Consider the following 18,109-nt stretch of genomic DNA (forward strand, 5'->3'; position numbering starts at 1 on the left):
CGGCCGTGAATATTAGAAATCGGTGTACTCTGTGATGTGAAAGGCTGTGACTTTTGGACGTCGATGTACTTTGTGATGTGAAGGGCTGTGACTTTTGGATGTTGCTGTAATTAGTGATGTGATGGTGAGTGAGTGGGTTCGGAAATGCCGACCTATGCGTGTGAATGGAGTTGAGTCCCCGCTGAACGCTGACGTAGTACCCGTTTTCGATACATGCTCAGAGCACGTGCCCATAGCCTCCGAGATTCTTGGACAAGGATCTCGGAGGCCATACTCGGATAATTGGCGCAGCAGCTACTAGATGGCGCACACTTTTGAAAGAGTCTATTCCTTCCTGTAACAAGATGTACGACCCCTAAGGTATGAAGACTGGGTGACCAACCGACATGAACCACAACAAAGAAAGCTGACCATTGGTTCGCTCCTCGACTACGTCAGATCAGCGAACCGGACACATTCTCATCCCACCACCCCATCCAACCTCCCATCCCCGCCAGAAAAGATGACTCTAGTCGAGCTATCTTGGCTCTTCCTTCCTCTTTATAATCACGTTCGACTGCTAAGTGCCTCCTGTACGACCCACAAACGGTTAAGTGGCAGCTCGGAAATCGATTTTTGGGCCGAAGATAAGAGGTTAAAAGCACGTCAATCGGAATGACCCGTCTATATTCCGGCATCACGTGACAAAAGGCACAAGCTAATCAGAGCGGCTGAGCGAGGCACGGGAAAACGTGCCGTCGGCATACACCCTCTCGTCCCTCCGATATTGGCCCTTCGCCCAGATAAGCTGAGATCGGGAAACAATACTTGAGCGAAAGGATCGCTCAGCATTCCGATAGCCAAAGTAACGAAGAGCTCAGAAAGGCGATAAAGTATACTCGCAGTCACGTTTACGACCGCATTCAAGTGAACTTATCGAGGACGCTACAATTTCAGCCACCCAAAGGTAGCACGTGCCTCAGCGTACGGTCGACTCCGTGGCCTTGAGCTTCCGCCGAGGTCGCCCGCATTATCGTCGACTCGGCGACCATTTAACTCGACAACATTGGCAGTCTCTCCTTCCACTGATCAGTTGAACGGGGAATCGCCTGCTGTCAACGAACATAACAAAACAAAACAAAAAAAAAAAAACACGCAGAAACAGCGTTTTGGCATCACTCGTTCATATGCTAGCCATGCTCAAAGCAAATCAACTGAAGAGGCGAAGAACATGAGATAACAATTATCAAACCTAACAAAAAATCCCGACAAGGTGAGACTGTGCCAAATTGATCGAACGCGTTGAAATGAGCCACGGAAATCGGTGGCAGGGCGCTCAGAAGCCAAAGGCGCGGCAAAGCCTCAAATCATGATAATCGACGCATGGTGTTTTTGAAACACTCGATCATTCCGTTCAGCCTCATTCTCGTCAACTGCTACGTCCATACGAATCGAGTAGGGCTTAGCCCTCGGTGCCATTCTCCGCCTGACTGCACAGACGTGGGACCGACCAAACGTTCGCGCGAGACAACCTCAGGAAGGAGGGCCTCGAGAGTAAATCCTAATTGCACGGCGTGCGCAAGTGTCACGTGTGCGCGCGTGTGAACGGTTTGTATCAAAGCACAAAGCCCGCGTTTTGCGCGAGGCGTGGGCTGCTCACAGCGTACGCTCAGAACGTGCTCACACTTATGGGCTGCTAAGACCGGCTGTGACCGCCAGTGACTATTCCCACTGGACCTTTCTGGTAAGTAGCGCGCGCCCTCAAGCGGTGTGCGTGAGGCATTATGGGAACTGTGACGGTCGCTGCTCCGACGTCTGCTGCCGCCGTACCGACCGCGAGAACCACGTTGCCTGCGTTCGCGTGCTCAAGATTGCCGTCTGCCGTACGGCAGACGGCAATCTTTACAGCGCCCTGTGCTGCGCTGCGCTGCCCACATGAGGTAAGAAACCCTCAATCACAGCACGTCTGTCCACTGCCTTTTTTTTTTTATGGGTTTTGGATGGGCCGCCGTTCTTTCTTAAAGGGGCCATCGCGTGTGGGCCACGCGCCAAGAGAGCGAGGTATCACTCACGCATCAAAGTTTTCTTCTTTTTTTTTTTAAATTTTGTTGCGGGAATCAGTTGAGCTCGTTTGATACATTTTATTTTCTTTCGCCAAAAATAATAAGAAAAAAAAAAAACGCAGCTCGTCCCAACAACGTTTGAAGACCGTTACCTCACCTGGATGCATGACTGGATTAAGAATGGTGCTGCAGTTCGGATAGCTCGTCCCAACAACGTTTGAAGACCGTTACCTCACCTGGATGCATGACTGGATTAAGAATGGTGCTGCAGTTCGGATAGGTAGCGGGCGCCACCTAGCACGCAAAAGCTCAACTAGGCTAGACTTGGCTTAGTTAAAGGGCGCGACACCCTCACAGTTCCCATAATGCACCGGAGCGCTCACTGATGGCGCTGGCGTTTCCAGAAAGGTCAATTGGGGTTAAAACTCGTTTTCGTTTTATTGGCCAAACACGAGCCAATATGACGTCACCCGCTTGGTAAACAAGGAGAGGTCGCTTGATCCTTGACCCCGAAATAAACCAGTCGTCATTGGTGACGCTTTGCCTAAATCCGTGATCACCGGTGTGAAATTAACGGTTCGCTCCGCAGGACTTCCTTTCCGTAATATTTTTTTTTTCTTCTGTCTCTCGGAAAGGACCGCGCTTATCTGATTAGCCCAGAGACGATTGGCACACACACTCGTGTATTGGGCATTTCGCCCTCAGTCGGAGCGCTAACGAAGCATAAAAGACGCACCGAATAAAATCGCAGTCACGGCGCACTGTCCGCGCTTGATTGAGCACGGCCAGCTCTAATCTGGACACTCGGCGAAAAAGGTTGGCGAGCGGCGGCCCTGATTGGTCGGCGCCGTGCTTGACCTTGGCGCCGGCTAATCACCGTGGACGAAATAACCATGTTGAATGGACCTGAGACTCAGGTAGAAGAGAAACATCAAAACGTAGAAGGGACAGACAATCGACAGGACGCTGCCGAGCCCCAGAAAGACGGCGAACGTCGTGCATTTTCCGCTGCCTGAGTGGTCTCGTAACGTCGGCGGCGCTCGGACTTGACCGTATTACACAGTAATCATTTGGCAATCTCATCATTCAATCGTTTTCTGCTTATACCTTTTTTGTTTTTTTGGTCGACCCCTGCAGACATTTTCGTGCTTCCGTGAATAATCTTAAAATAAAACCAAATACAAGGAATTGGTTATTCAATAAACCTTAAACTAGTATTGTTGTGATCGTTTCGCCGGTTCCGGCATATATATAAAAAAAAAAAAAAAAAACATGTGCGGAGTTTTTTACCAAGCAGACGGAACAAGAGCGCTCAACTGCACTCCTAAATTAAAAAAAAAAAAAAAGAGCGTTTAGAACCATGCCGGAGAGACGAGCATCATTTCTGGTCACACGCTAATCTGCCTCCGAGGTCGTATACTGTTTTGGCTCTGGCGCCTCTTTGCAGATGCGATTCAACGGCAGATCGCTTCGGCACTCCGATCACGGTACCCCACAGCAATGTGGTAAAAGAAGGCGAACCATTCAGAATGCACTTTGAGTAGACCGATTGCCGCGCAAGGCCGATTTCGCCGATACGCGGGGCAGCACTCCCTCCCTACTAGCGACAGAACGAGAAAAGTACAAAAAACAAAGTTCCAGTAATGTGGCGTAAATTTTCTCTCTCTCTCTCGTAAGGAAAAAACAAGTGTCATCTGCTGCCAAGCACTCATTTTAGGAACTGAACTGTACAAAGGCAAGTTTGAAGAAAATAAGATGTGACCTACATTCAGCCAAGCTAAGACCCCTATTATCTCGGTGGTTTGCATATCACGAAACCTAAGTACAGTTCGATCGAAACACTCGAGAAACCGCCGTCGTAGCATAGGAATAGAGGAAGGCAGAAACGACCGTGCAAAACTCCCTAATGTTTCCAATGAAGAGGCACAGGACAGTTGCGCCGAGTTCTTTGCCGGAATACCAAGACCGGATAAAGCAGAAATTTCATCACAAGGTGAGCTTCTGCGCCGGTTAACGTACATCCTCCCCCTCCCCTCCCTCCCTCCCCTCCCCTCCCCTCCCTCTCCCCCCCCCTCCCCCCCCCCCCCCAAAAAAAAAAATTAAAAATACAGTCCTTTTTCTTTTTCAACGTTAAAGTAAATTAGGCATCGCCGACTGTTTTGCACAAATTTCGCACTAGCGGTACGGACCAAATACCAAAGTGACAGAGCTAACCTTATTCAAAAGTTACAGGGGCGCTTTTTAGAACTTTAAATAGGAAACTGGGGCCTGTTCTCGGCAGTTTGCGCCAATCAGTCCCATGTACTTATTCGTGAGCTTCCTCTGTCACCATTTTCTGATTTAGAATTTTCGAAAATCGCTTATAACTTTTAACTAAGATAACATTCGGCGATGCGTAGTTTATGTTTGCGCCTAAGAAGACACTGCGCTAGGAATTCCTTATTTAGGCACTCTCGGAATATAGAATATCATGATCAATTAATTTAGCCGTTCATCAAACTTAGATGACGTCTGAAAACAAATGTCAAACCATGTCCCTTTGACGAAGTTTAGCAAGCTTTGGCAAGCTGTTACTTCAAATATCCAGAAAGTTGGGAGTATGTTCTGTTTATTAGGAATGCAACATTGCATCTACATGGCATAGTAAGTAGCACACGAATTTGAATATACGACTATTTCAAAGATCTTGCAAGCGCGGATTAGATTTTCTTAAAAACCCCATTGTTTCTTGCCTAACTTTAATTTACAGTAAGCTAGCGTAGTGGTTTATCAGAAAACAACATCAAACAGTTTCCTGCGCGTGTCTTAGATGTCAATATTACAGGTAACTTGCAAAAACACGGCCGCCAGACAATTAATCTCAATTTTTTGGCCAAAACCTGGCATATAGATTATTCTGTCAGTCCTCTTATTAGCTAATTAAGCATATCGCGAACATGGCACTGACCTGGGACCCTACACTCGACCAACACAAGTTGGAGCCGAAAGTTGGTGAAAGTTGGACGTTGGTGAAAAAAACGCGAAGTCATCGTCGTGATAGACCAATTGGTGCACTCCGTCAACTTTGGCCCCAACTTTGTGTTTGACGAGTTTAGGGCCCCCAGTAGGGTACCTACGTCTCATGATGCACTTACAGACCCACGTCCGAGCGGACTCAACCTTAGAGGGCGTAAAAGCGAAGTATTGCATTTTATGATATTATTTACTAGTACACCACTGCAATATCTAGCCAGATATAAAATATGGAACAAGGAAAAAATTGGCATTTGGAGGAGATGTATTAAAAATGTCCAAGATTTTCAAACCATTTTTTTTATGCGTACAAAAATTGAATTTAGAGCAAAAAAAAAAAAAAAAAAGTTCATTTTGAGAATTTTGGAGACACCAAAAGTATGAACATTTTGAGTAGGTCGCTATATTTCGACAAAGGGACAGGGACAGTTTGGTATTTTTGTAACAAATATTTCATGCGTTAGTTTCTGACGCTGTGGGGCCGTCGGGGGCACACAAGGTATACAGCGCTGAGAGTACCCCGTCACCAAACATGCACCCCTCACAAAGAACTGAAAATTCACTAGGGCGTCCCTTTTAAGATTGGAACTCAGCTCGGCAGCACGTTCAACGGTGATCCGACATCGCGTCCGTGCCTATTGTTGGAGGTCCTCGGACGGTCTTAAGCACCGAGGCGATTCTTGCATTTGACACGTGCTTGCTCTCGAGAAACAAGAGAGGTCCTTACTTCCTTGCCGCAAAAAGGCAGCGTACTAGGTGCTACCACGATCAATATACCCCGGATCCGGCCTTTTTCTACGACTTGACTCCCAGCAAAGCTCTATTATCTCTCGGTGTGTCAAACATACGTACACGTATGGTACCTCAACTTGGCGTTCTATTCCTAGAGTTGGGAGCACAGCTCCCTCAAAATCTGGAATGTACGCCAAAGAAGCACGAAGGACTGTTTCGTCTGAGCGGGCGATCACACTACACGAAATTCGGTCGAGGCAAAGAATCAAAATTAGCGCAGCGTAGCGTCATTAAGGAGAAACGAAACGTATTCAAAACGATCCTCAAAAACAGCGTTTGAAGTGGAAGGGCACTCTTTCCGGTGTAAACGCCGACGCTATGTGGCTGGACGAAAGCACTCACCGAGACGACACGGCTCCCGACTCTGAATGAAGCCCGCTTACTCCACTAGCGCCGTCCTCCGGAACGCCGCACAAAAGAAAGATATCTCCGGAGAGAAACGACCTGCAAGCGAATCGATGACGCGGAATCAGATTGCGCTCACGTCCCATCCCCGAAGGCCAGCAAGGCATTGGACGCTGGCGCAAAGAACCGCGACACTATACGGATGATGCAAAAACGCTGTTCGAGTGCACTGTCGGCGCGCAGCGCGAGCATTTGCCGCAGCGCAAACGCGGCTGTGCACGCTCCGCGTGAAAGCCGCCATGTGTCATCATTAACTTGGCGCGGCGACTTCGAGACAACAGTCGCTCGAATCGGCCGCATTGTCGGCGGCTGACGACTAACCTCAGGAGGAAAAAATCCGAGCTTACTCGCGCGTCGACGGCGACGAGTCGTCACCGAGGTGGCAAACGGGTTTCGGCCAGTTCTAGGAGACCGCAGTGGCGTCGGATGCCGCAACCACCGGAGGAATTGGACAGGAGCCCAGAAACGGAATTCCCAGACGGCCCGATGCAAAACGCCCCCGACTATACACCGCTGACAGGCTGTCAACGAAAATGATAAAGAAGTATTTCACGGGCTACTTTTTTTTTTTTTTTTTTCTTTGACATAGTTATAGCCTTCTAACGCCTCGGATACCATGCACGCTATAGCCGGCCAGCAAGTTACCCGCCACCACGATCTATAGTCGCGCGCGCCTTGGAGTTTGATTTGTTTCCAGTCCTTGCGCCGGCAGGCACTCGGCTTGTGGGCTCGCGTCTGACCACGCCGGAAGCGAGGACTCAATCGTGGCGACCGCCAGTATTGCCCCAAGTATTTTGGGGGTTGGATCCGAGACTTTTACTCTCAAAAACGGGCCAGGAAGAATCACTTTCAGGGGTTCTAATCTGGAAAGTTGGCGAAAAACTTTGCGGCCATGATTGGCCGGCGCCGCGCTTGATCTTGGCGCCGGCCAGTCAGGGTGGTCGAATTACTCGCCGACTTTTTCGCCAAGTGTCCAAAAAGACCATGTACTGCTCTGAGGAAGACACGCACTCCGTTGTTCGCGTTTCTTTTTATCAGAATTGTACACAATTCGCCAAGATATCTACCTGGGGCCCTAAACTCGTCAACCACAAAGTTGGAGCCAAAAGTTGGCGGAGCGCGCCGATTGGACGTCGGAGAAAAAATCGCGAAGTCATCATCGTGATAAGCCAATCGGTGCGCTCCACCAACTTCCGCCCCAACTTGAATCTTGACATTTGTCAAGGGATTAAAAATGGGCTAGTAGATTAAAAAAAAAAAAAAAAATCCAAAACGTTCCCTTCACGAAAAAAAAAAGAAAAAAAAGAAAGTTTGCGCTCTCGAAACATCTATGCTTGGCATGAACTCTGACCCGCAAGTCCATAGCCGCGGATACATGGATGTGACCGTAGCACATCGAAAAAGTAGAGACTGGACGCGTGTGATTCGTTCCCTGTCAAGTCGATGTGCTACTTTCGGATTCATTGGGTTCAACCCCCACCCCTGCCCGTTTCGATCTGGATGAGCATCGTACCGGCGTGCGGTCGTGTATCACTACTGCCTGGTGCACGTTAAAGACCCCAGGCAAGCGGTTGTACCGCACTGGCTAAATTGCTCATCAACAGCTGAGACACCAGACTAACTTCTATGAACTAATCCTCTAAGGCAGACTAACTTCCGGCTTTATAAACATACACACACTAATATTTTTTTCGCATCCATGGAAACGCAGCCAACGGTATACGAGAGCTCCATTGCACATTGTGCGCGAGCAGCAAAGGCGTATTCGGGGGATGGAGACTTCGCGTTACGCATTTGCAGAGCGCAACCCCGCTTTCCCCCAAAAACAATTCCTGGCTACGGCACTGGCCAGCACACTCCCACTATGCTTTGAATTCACTGCGCATAAGACGATCGTGAAAGTCCAGATCTTACTTCAAATCCCAGGAACAGAACTGTGAAGGCCTGAACAGATTTCGAGCAAAACGACAAGCGCAGAAGACGCGTAGCAAAGGGAGAAGAAACTCCGCGGAAAAGAGGGCGAGGATCTACCGGGACTGGGCGGGTTTGTTTACGAACAAGTGCCAGTGAATTAAGGTCGAAAAGGGCGTGCGCCTTTTCGCTACCTTGGAAGCTGTACCGCAGGATGAAATGACCCCGGACGAAATGATCCCACACGCAAAAAGGACAAAACTGACTGATCTTCGTTTCTCGACCTCGTTTGCGAGCGCATGGGTTGGCGTCGATTACTTTTATGAAGCGCTTTTCTCCACTTTGCTAGATACTGCTTACAGGTACTCACTGATGAAGATAATGCAAACTAAACAGCGCTTAATATAGGGACTAAGAAAAGAAACACACAAGATAGGATATAAGCCAGGTCCTCTCTTGAGCGTTTCTTTTGAGTCATTTCATACCTAACGTTCCAGGCGGTGACACCGACCATTGCCGATTTCTTCGAAAAAAAAAAAAAAATCGCAGCTGTTTGTAGATGCTCAATGGACCTTCGCCAAAATATTTTTTCTAATAAAAAAGAAATTGATTACGTGCGCGCTCTTTGAGATGCCTTCAGCGAAGCCGAACTGTGTATAAGTTAAAAATTTATGAAAAATCTAAGTGATAAAAAATAGGATAGATTAACTACTTTTACATATTCTGCTTGAATTGTTATTTCGTGTAATGCCAGAGTTCGTACTAAGTAACAGCTTTTTGTGTTAGTTTTCCTGGAGTAAAGAAGCAGAAAACGAGACCAGTTCAGCATTAAAAAGCACTGTTGGCCTTCATACTCTTAAAAAAAAAGTTGGTAACTGCATCAGTTACTACCTCCCTACGGCTGTTACTATCTTTTTATATCGTTTTACCAAAAAAAAAAAAAAGCTGGGTTGTCTAGAACTTGGTCTGTCTCAACGGGCGACGAGTCTCCCAGCTCTAGATGAGAAATTTAGCCAGCCCAGTACAACCGCGAGCCTGGGGTGTTTAACGTGCATCACGCAGTAGTGGTACAAGATCGCACGCCGGTACGATGCTCATCCAAGTCGGAACCGGCAGGGGTGGGCATTGAACCCAGGATCTTGGGTTCTGCAGCGCGAGCCTTCGCTCCACGTGCTCAGAGCTAGTGTGCGCTAGCCCACTCGGCCAATTACCTCCCTAATTTTAAAAATAAATGGTGAAACTTTATCAGGTCCTCAACTAGCGATAAGATTTAGTTCACGATTTCTAGCGGCTGGTGAATTGTCGTCTACAAGTCAATCTGGTGATCATGGAAAATACCTAAAAAAAATACCTTTCCAAGGTATTTTTAGAGACATTATAAGCCTCATTATTTCCTGTAGAAATCAACAGGAAATAATAATGCTTATGATGTCCCTCAAAAAGTAATACAGCCTGTGGTTTCGATGACATTAAAGTAGTGGCCATTAAATTTGTATTACATTATTTCACTCCCCTTTACTCGTATATGCAATTGTATCTTGAAAGTGGTAGTTTTCCTGATCAACTGAAAATAGCGAAAGTGTGAACAATCAGTAAGGGCGGCTCCAAATATGACTTGGGTTATATTTGGAGGCCCACATCAGTGTTGCGTCTGTTTTCGAAAATAATTGAAAAAATAATTAACAAACGGCTTCAGAATTTTTTCGTTTTGAAAATGTCATAACCACACAACATTATCACTTTCAGAAGTGTAAAACTGAAATAGCACTTTTGCATATCACAGATAAAATAAAACATAATATAAAAAATCAACTCTTCACAATTTGTTTATTTATCGACTTTCATAAAGCCTTCGACTTTATGAAACAACATTCTTCTTTCAAAGCTCGAGGCATATGGCATACGAGGAACCGCACACAAAGTTATCACTAATTACCTTTACACATCGTACACAATATACTGCACATATAATAACGTAAAATCACCTCTAGGGTTAATCAAATATGGCGTGCCACAAGGCTCGATATTAGGGCCCTTGTTGTTTCTGATTTACATTAAACATATACCTAATGCACCACTTACCGAAGACTTAATAATATACGCCAATAATACAGATGTTTCTTTTCTGGAGTCAATTTTAGCGAGCTGGAGTATACAGTCAACAAATATTTATTCGAAATTTCATCCTGGTTAAAGCCCCCCAAATGGTTTATCGATAAATATAAAAAAGGCAAAATATATATTTTCCTCAGTGAACCGGGCCCGTGATATAAATATTAACCTTCAATTAAAAAATACTGAAACTGAACGCGTAGACACCGTAGATGATCACAAATTTATTGGACTCTGGTTTAAGAAACATTTGAATTGGACTAACCACGTAAATAAAATTACCGGAATGGCTCAAGTACCAGCTCTATTATGCCTTATATAGCAAGGTCTACTAGTGCTTTCTTATCTGGGGTCACACGACAAAGACAAATATCACACATCTACATATTATGCAGAAAAAGGATGTTCCCCTAATTAATAAATAACTCTGAAAATGACGCAGACAGCATTCCGCCTTTCGCAAAATATAAAACACTGAAATATCAGAAGCAAATACATAAATATCATTTATAGACTCGCACTCTACATTTTCCAGGACATCGAGAGCCAACATATCCATCACTCTACACTAGACCCGACCACCATTATAACACTCGTAATGAAAAGTATGTACTTACGAAAATTGGAACTAACATGGGCTCACAAACACTTTCGTATCAAGTTCCAAGCTTTCTTAACATACACAGTCATCTCCACACACACATTACATGTGATATCTCGGTAAACAAATGCAAGATAATAGTGAAAAAAAAGCTTTGATGATAGTAAAGACAACTGAAATAGGAAATTTTATGTTATTGGTTTTAGCAGTGCTTGACGCTAATGCTGAGTTTATTCTTACATGTTTTTGGTTTTTTCGCGTAGTTGTTGAAGCATTCCTAAAAGTAGGGTTACTGCTCGCCAGTCGATAGAGTTATTCTGTTATTTCATTTACTTAGCGGCACCGAGGCCTCGTCAGACCATCCGGTCTTTTGTCTTGGTGCTGCAGACACAATAAAATGTCTAAAAAAAACAAAACAAAAAACAACAGGTGCTTCCCTCCGTTAGTTGCTGCTCCTTGGGCACCAATGCGAAGCGGTGAAGCTGGACGCAGGCGCGCCTCTGCGAGGCGAAAAAGGTTGACGCGAACGGCGATAGTGCCGTACGGCGTGGAGGCATGGGGTCGAGATTGTAATCAAATGATTCCATCAGTATTATGAGACCATGGTTCTGTGTTATCACAGAAGCCGGCATAATACCATTTCTTTTTTTTTTTTTTTTTTCATTTTTCACTTGGTTTTGGCTCTGTGACATCGCCAACAACGCGGCGTCTTGAAGTTCAGACGATGGCATGGCCAGAGAGGTCAATGAGAACATTTGAGCAAGGGTGAGTAGACACGCCGTGAAATACATGTTTCTACCATTTTTCTTCGCTTAGACTTCTTTGGATATTATTGTCGAACAATATCAAAATACACTCCTTTTTTTTTCTTCATTATTTAAGCACATCAGAGAGCAGGTGTGGCGCAATTCGTAGCAAAAATGGCATTTTGGCGCAACACGTAGCAGACTTGCGTCCACGGCTCAACTTGGCGCAAATGGCGCCGCACTTCCAGCACTGCACTAATCGTAAGGCCAAACTCTGGTGGCTGGAAGGGGAAGTGCGACGGCCAGGAGCGAAGGCCTGCACAGAGTTACGATGAAAACGACTCGCCCGCAGACTGGTGTGCCCCTCGCGGTGGCGAAGATGCTCCTCGCAACTTGCGCCCCTCTCTGACATGGCGAGCATACGGCGCCATGTCAGACTGTCTTTTCTTTGCCAACTACATGAATTGCGCGCGTTTCACACGTTACACGGGTTGCGCCTAAATTCTGCGATGAAAGTTTTGGGGACCTCTAGAGGCGCTGACTCGCCAGCGGTCCCCAAACTTTTTAGAAAGGAAGAAAGATTCCAGAGATTTTCCAACTGTTCGATCGGGGTTACGTGGTTTATTTACAGTATACCAGTGCAGTACGAACTGCGAGGAGGTGACGAAAGCGTTGGTTGTCTGCAAACGTTTCCTGCTTACCGTTCCACTTACTGTGCTATAAATAAAGCAGTCATCCGCAAAGAGCCTCCTCGCATTTACGGACGGATCGTCACACAACTCCCTATCATTGAGATGAATTGAGAAAAGCAACGGGCCCAGAACCGAACTTTGTGGCACCCCCGAGATCACGTTCAACATGCCATATGCGTAACGCTGACCATTTAACGCAACAAGCTGATTATGTTGCGAAAAGCACGCAACTATCCAGAAAACATTTACGTAATTCTTATGCCGATTTCAATTGTGTATACTATCGCAGACAGTACGAGGTGAAAGTCCTTCACGCTTCTTTGGCGTATTTACTCGCCAGTTTTTGAGAGATCTGTGGTTCAAACTTGGAATGGAATTCAAAGTTTGAGGTCCCATACTTGGGACTATTGGACTAATTGAAAGTTAACTGAGCTCGGGGCGACCGCAGACGCAGAAAAAGAGCGGATCAAGAACCCTCGCAAAAATGGTACAGCTGTCTCCGCGCATCCGGATAGCTGCCGGCTCCACTGTTTAGCGCACGCCAGCAGCGCAGAGGTGGAGGTTTGGCCAACGTTGACGCCTTGCTTATGCCACCCGCTAAGATGAAGTAGTCTAAAAGCCTTCACATCATTGGATCGTGCAGTAGCCACAATCGTAGCAAGTGAAAGCCAAATCCGAACAGATAATCGTAGAAGAACCATCGGCTCACAGAGGGCCGTTTCTTGGGAAGGTGGGCCCCTGGATAAAGCAGTGATCCGAGGTATTCATGGCGGAACACTGCGCGGCGAATGCTGGATCGACGTTAGCTCCGCTTGCCTTTAACCAAGTCCGCGTTAATGACCCCTTTGTAGGCAAATGCGTACTGCTGTCAAGTGCCTCCTTAATATATAAAAGGAGGCGGACATATGTTTATTCAGCTCGTCTCGTTCTTCAAATATAGAGCAATGGGTGCGGTGCGCGTACAACGAAAAAAGTAAAGCGACTTCATGTTCTAAATGCTCGCGCACAACGTTGCATGATAAAAAAAAAAATCACACAATAAACATAAAACCCGAACACGTGTGCCCACATTCAAGCGTGTTTAGTCATTATTTCGCTAACGCTTCCTTCGTCATCCCTGGACCCCTTCATCACCATATTTCCCTTCCCTTTCCCCGCATTCACCCTCATCAACCTACAAGAAGCCAGGCCCGTGAAACGTGCCCACCGTGAGTGAGGCAAATGTCACGTCTGGCAAACAATACAACCAGCCAACCAACCAAGAGTTCACCTCATTGCGTTTCGGGCGTGAATTGGCTAAATTCGTGTGTCCCGCCAACAGCAACGTTGAGAAAATCGCACGAAACCTACCAGTGAGCAACCACCCATCGGGTGCTCCATACTCGCGAGAAAACTAGCTCTTATTCGGGCATCTATATTTGATCAATAACCAAACCCCCGTAGATAAAGCCAACTTTCTGAGCCAGCACACATCCAGAGCCACAAGAAGTAGCAACGGCAGACTACTAACAGAATATCGAAGTGGCAACTTTTTTTTTTAATACTATTTTTTTTTTGCAAATTTCTTTCCAAATGGAATCGCCTGTATGATACCATTATTCACTCCACGTCTGGAAATTAATTTGCAAATGCTTTAGACCATCGTTTCAGATAACCTGTGCATACTACTAACTCATATTTTATTATTTGCCCACTGTACTTTTATGTTTTTTTTTATTTGTATATCCTATATAACGTTGTATTATGGCTCATATATGCATTGATTTGTGTAGTTTAATTATGCTGATTCTCTATTTTGTGTAAGCTTCTCCCCCTAATCGTTTCTTCTGAATAGCATCATTAACTAACGTATGATCTTCAAACCTATAGTAGCCAGCCTACTAAAGTTCCGAATGAAATTGGAAGTATTACTAAATAAATAAATAAATACATAAATGGCAGACATTCGCTTCTTTGCAAACACGAATTCGGCAGCTGAGTCGCCAAGAAGTAACAACAAATTAAACATTCGTGTTTAGATGGCGTAACGTCCGTCGGTCTGCTTTCGAGGTATGGCGACTCTCGTTTTCGCTGCATATTAGAAATGTAGCCAGTGCAGTACGACTCCTAGCCTGGGGTCATCGCACAGTAGCGACACACAACCACGCACCGGTACGATGCTCAACCAGATCGAAGTGGGCAGGGGTGGATGGAAATTGATTGAACCAAGGATGCCTGGGTTCTGTAGCGCCAGCTTTCGCTCCACGTGCTCCGAGCTGCGGTGCGTAAACACGCCCGGCCACCGAACCCCGTGCAGTCGCAGAAAGGCCGCCAAATTCAGCCGTGTGATTTGCAAACAATCAACTGAAGTAGCAGAGTCGGAAGTCATTTTACTTTCACGGGCTGATCATGTAATGTGTCGACCCAGGCGCTTCCGTTGGGTTTAGTTGCGGTGCAGCGTGGCTTCCGTCCAAACTAGGGTCGCTGCAATCGTATGTAACACAATGAAGCACAATCAACCAGATACGCGTGAATCGAATTTCACCCTTCACTCTTAAAAAAAGCCCGTGAGTCTGCTTTCCCGCACAACACTCGGAGAGCCAATCACCGCAACTTACGGAGGCAGCTCAGCGAATGACGATGCCGAAACATATGTTTAGTCCAAAAAACGCGGTCTGAGTTGTGACATTAAGCAATGCAAGCGTGACGACGTTTTGCATTGCTTAATGTCACAACTCAGACTGCGTTTTTCGGTCTGAACATATGTTTCGGAGTTGTCATTCGCTGAGCTGCCTTCGTAAGTTGCGGTGATTGGCTCTCCGAGTGTTGTGCGTGAAAGTAGACGCACAAACTTTTTTTAGAGTGTTCTAGGTGTACGACTCACGACTGACCAATTTTTATGAGGTGTATTGTGCGATGTGAACCGGAGACTATTAACACCTTCCGTGTAAAGGTTTTTGGGTAATGGAAATGTCTGCGTGCTTGAACAGCACCATTCATTGAATGGAAAAGCACTTCCCCCCCCTCCCCCCCCCCTCCCCCCCCCCCCCAAAAAAAAAAATAAAAAAAAATAAAAAATATGTTGTTGTTTTTTTCTTAGCTACAAGTGTTAGTGATTCGACATGTGCAGCTGAGTTATAGGGCCAGGGGGGCATAAAATAGGGGTCTAACCGTCAGGACAGTAACACAAATTTGTTTATTAACTTTTAATCCGCGTTTTCCCACCTTAAACCTGTTGACCCTGTTGCCCTGTTGCCTCTGGCTACAGCGATGGCTAGAGGCAACTCTAGCCATCGCTGTAGCGCACTCCCGCGCTTCCCACAAGCGCCAAGTCTTTCTAAAATTGACTCATCTAAGGGTTTTCGATGACGCTCAGCACGATTATAAGTGGAACCATAATATGTCCCCCTGGCCGTATAACTCACCCGCACGCACAGACCACGGTCGTGTAGTTTACACATATATATTTTTTTTTTTAAAGGCAAATCTGGATTCTGCATACTGTTTTCTCGCGTCTCGATTTGACGTCTCACTTTTGAGTGCGACCGACTGCGCTGACTTGCACTATAGGACGCGTCGCGCGGTTGCCATATCCAGCCCCTCCTCGTGTCGAGGCGCGTTTGGTTTTGGGAGATCACCGGACGCACGCTCGGTGTCCCAGCCCCGCTGCGGCAGCCTGGAGCAGGCGGCAGAGCGGAAAGGCCCCGACCCGGGCGGGAGCCACGGTGCAGAGACCGCTGCACACACCAACAACGAGGGCAGAGAACAGCGGCCCACACACTGTCTCGAATGCAAGTGACGGACGCCCAATGACAATGGGTGTATGTTGTCAGAACACAGCTGCCGCTGTACCCATCTCAAACAATGCGCCCAAACGAGGTCGGCAGAAACGGCCAGCGGCTGAATCAACTCCCGAGCCGCTTTCGCCGTCTGTGGAACGTCATTGAGGAGCAGCAGCCGGAGGCTTCGGCCGCAGCCATTGACCAGTAGCAAAAAAACTTTTTTTTTTTTTTGAAAGAGGGGGGGGGGGGGGGGTATATGCATTTCGGCGGGATTCTGAGGGGGGGGGGGGGGGGAGGTTAAGCCCCATAAGCCCCTCCCCTGGCTACGCCACTACCGTTGATTGTGTTACAGCAAAGTGCCAAGCCAGGGCGCCGCGACCTAGAGTTCGACTTCATGTCGCGGACTGCCCAGAAAAGAGCCCGTTGCGGGGTAAACGGTCCCGAAATCTTAAATGGATCAGCTGGACGGGCGAGCCAAACAGACGATTATGGCGACGTCTTTTCACTCACAGTTCCCTCCCGTAAATATGGCTAAACGCTATAGAACGCTTTACCGTGTCCAAAAAAGGCGTCTGCACTTTGGGGTTGGGTGTTCCGACAAGGAACGACCCAAACGATGACAGGCGAGCGGCTCCCGTCGCCTGTCATCGTAAAAAGGGCTCCACGAGTTTTCTTTCTTTCTTTTTTTTTTTTTTTTTTAGTTTGTTTTTTTCTCGATGGGGGAATTACTGTTTGCTGTCGTAAGAGGAAGCTGCTTTCGTGGACAGTGTTTCGCCCTCCGCCGCTCTCCGCAAAGAAAACGACCGCACGCAGCGGGTAGCAGAAAAAAACGTTGCGGAACGGCGTAACAGATCTATGCAAAGCCCCAACTCAACAGAGTAACGAGTAGAGTGCGTTTCAGCCTCTTGCATGCATAACGCGCTAAAAGTTTGCGGCCCGCAATCCGACCTCGGCAGCGAGAAGCTCAGAAAGGCAAGCTACTTTCCAACGCTGGAGCAACAAAACTATAGTCATTTCTAGCCTTCGTTCGAGTGGTTTCAGCCATTTTTGTTCATGACCAAGTACGCAAGCCGTGAAGTTGACCAAATGGCGCGCTAGTGAGCTTGTCAGGTCGTCAGACGGCAACAAATCCAAACGCTCCGGCGCCGCGCGGTCTCTGGACGCCTTTTCTGTCGCAAACCCAAGACTCCGAATGACGACAGTTGGCCAAGTCATTCGGGGCATAGCACCCAACAAGTTCGCATTAGAAGCACGAGGTCTTTGTCAATCATGGAAGCCCGCAACATCCAGTGCGTTGGGTTGTCGCCACCTCGCAACTGGTCATATACCACGCCGTGTCGCGCGCCGCGAGAGGCGGACGCAACGATCTTTCCAAAAGAGCGGGGACACGCAACACGTAAAGCTGCCCTTGCATTGGCGTATGTGCACTGCAGACCAGTGATTTCCTTGAGCACGCAAGGCTGCGACTTCAACAAGAATTTAGGGAGTTTTCGTAGGTCGCTTCCGGCGTCCCGCAACGTTCTCCGCAACCCCTTACCCCTCTAGGCTATAGGTGGCGCAAGCTACCGCCCGTTATAAAGGGTTGACTCATTAACCTCCATCCATCCAAATCTAACAACTCTTCAGGCAAGGCTAATGGCGCGCATGCGCAATAACGGTGTCCCCGTTGCGAAGAGCGTACGCAGCGCGAGGGAAAAACACTCGATGGAAATTCCCTATTTATAATTGAACAAACAAAATATCGTAATGTTCACCCATTTTAACACGGAATGTGTGACATGGCTGGCCCCTAACCGTTCCCTGTTCTCACCCTGGAGGCGGAACCAGCAAACGCGAGTGCTAACGCTGACACAGCACTCATCTCCAGAAAGAAGGCCGTAACGTAATGGCGTCGAAGTTTTTTTTTTTTTTTTTTTTTTTTTTTTTTTTTTTACGCAATCAACTTTCAGGTTTAAAATGAAATCCATCTTCCTCGAGACGTCTTATAATACAGATGTCTTGTTCTTGCATTACACATCATTATTTGTTCGTCCTA

General features: G+C 47.0%; 1 protein-coding gene across 7 annotated transcripts in view; it reads right to left on the reverse strand.

Annotated features, from left to right (window-relative positions):
- The window catches only part of LOC115309710 (band 3 anion transport protein), a 235,408-nt gene that overhangs the window by 164,100 nt on the left and 53,199 nt on the right, over positions 1-18,109 (reverse strand). For 4 of the 7 annotated variants that reach the window (XM_040220069.3, XM_029967960.3, XM_040220068.2 and 1 more), the window contains exon 2: positions 6,189-6,290. The exons of the other annotated variants lie outside the window; for them this stretch is intronic. The gene's annotated coding sequence lies outside the window, so the exon portion shown is untranslated. The remainder of the gene's footprint in view (positions 1-6,188; positions 6,291-18,109) is intronic. 7 annotated transcript variants of the gene reach the window in all.

This window comes from Ixodes scapularis, unplaced genomic scaffold (genome assembly GCF_016920785.2).
Source record: "Ixodes scapularis isolate PalLabHiFi unplaced genomic scaffold, ASM1692078v2 PGA_scaffold9__187_contigs__length_104089568, whole genome shotgun sequence".
Taxonomy (NCBI): Eukaryota; Metazoa; Arthropoda; class Arachnida; order Ixodida; family Ixodidae; genus Ixodes; species Ixodes scapularis.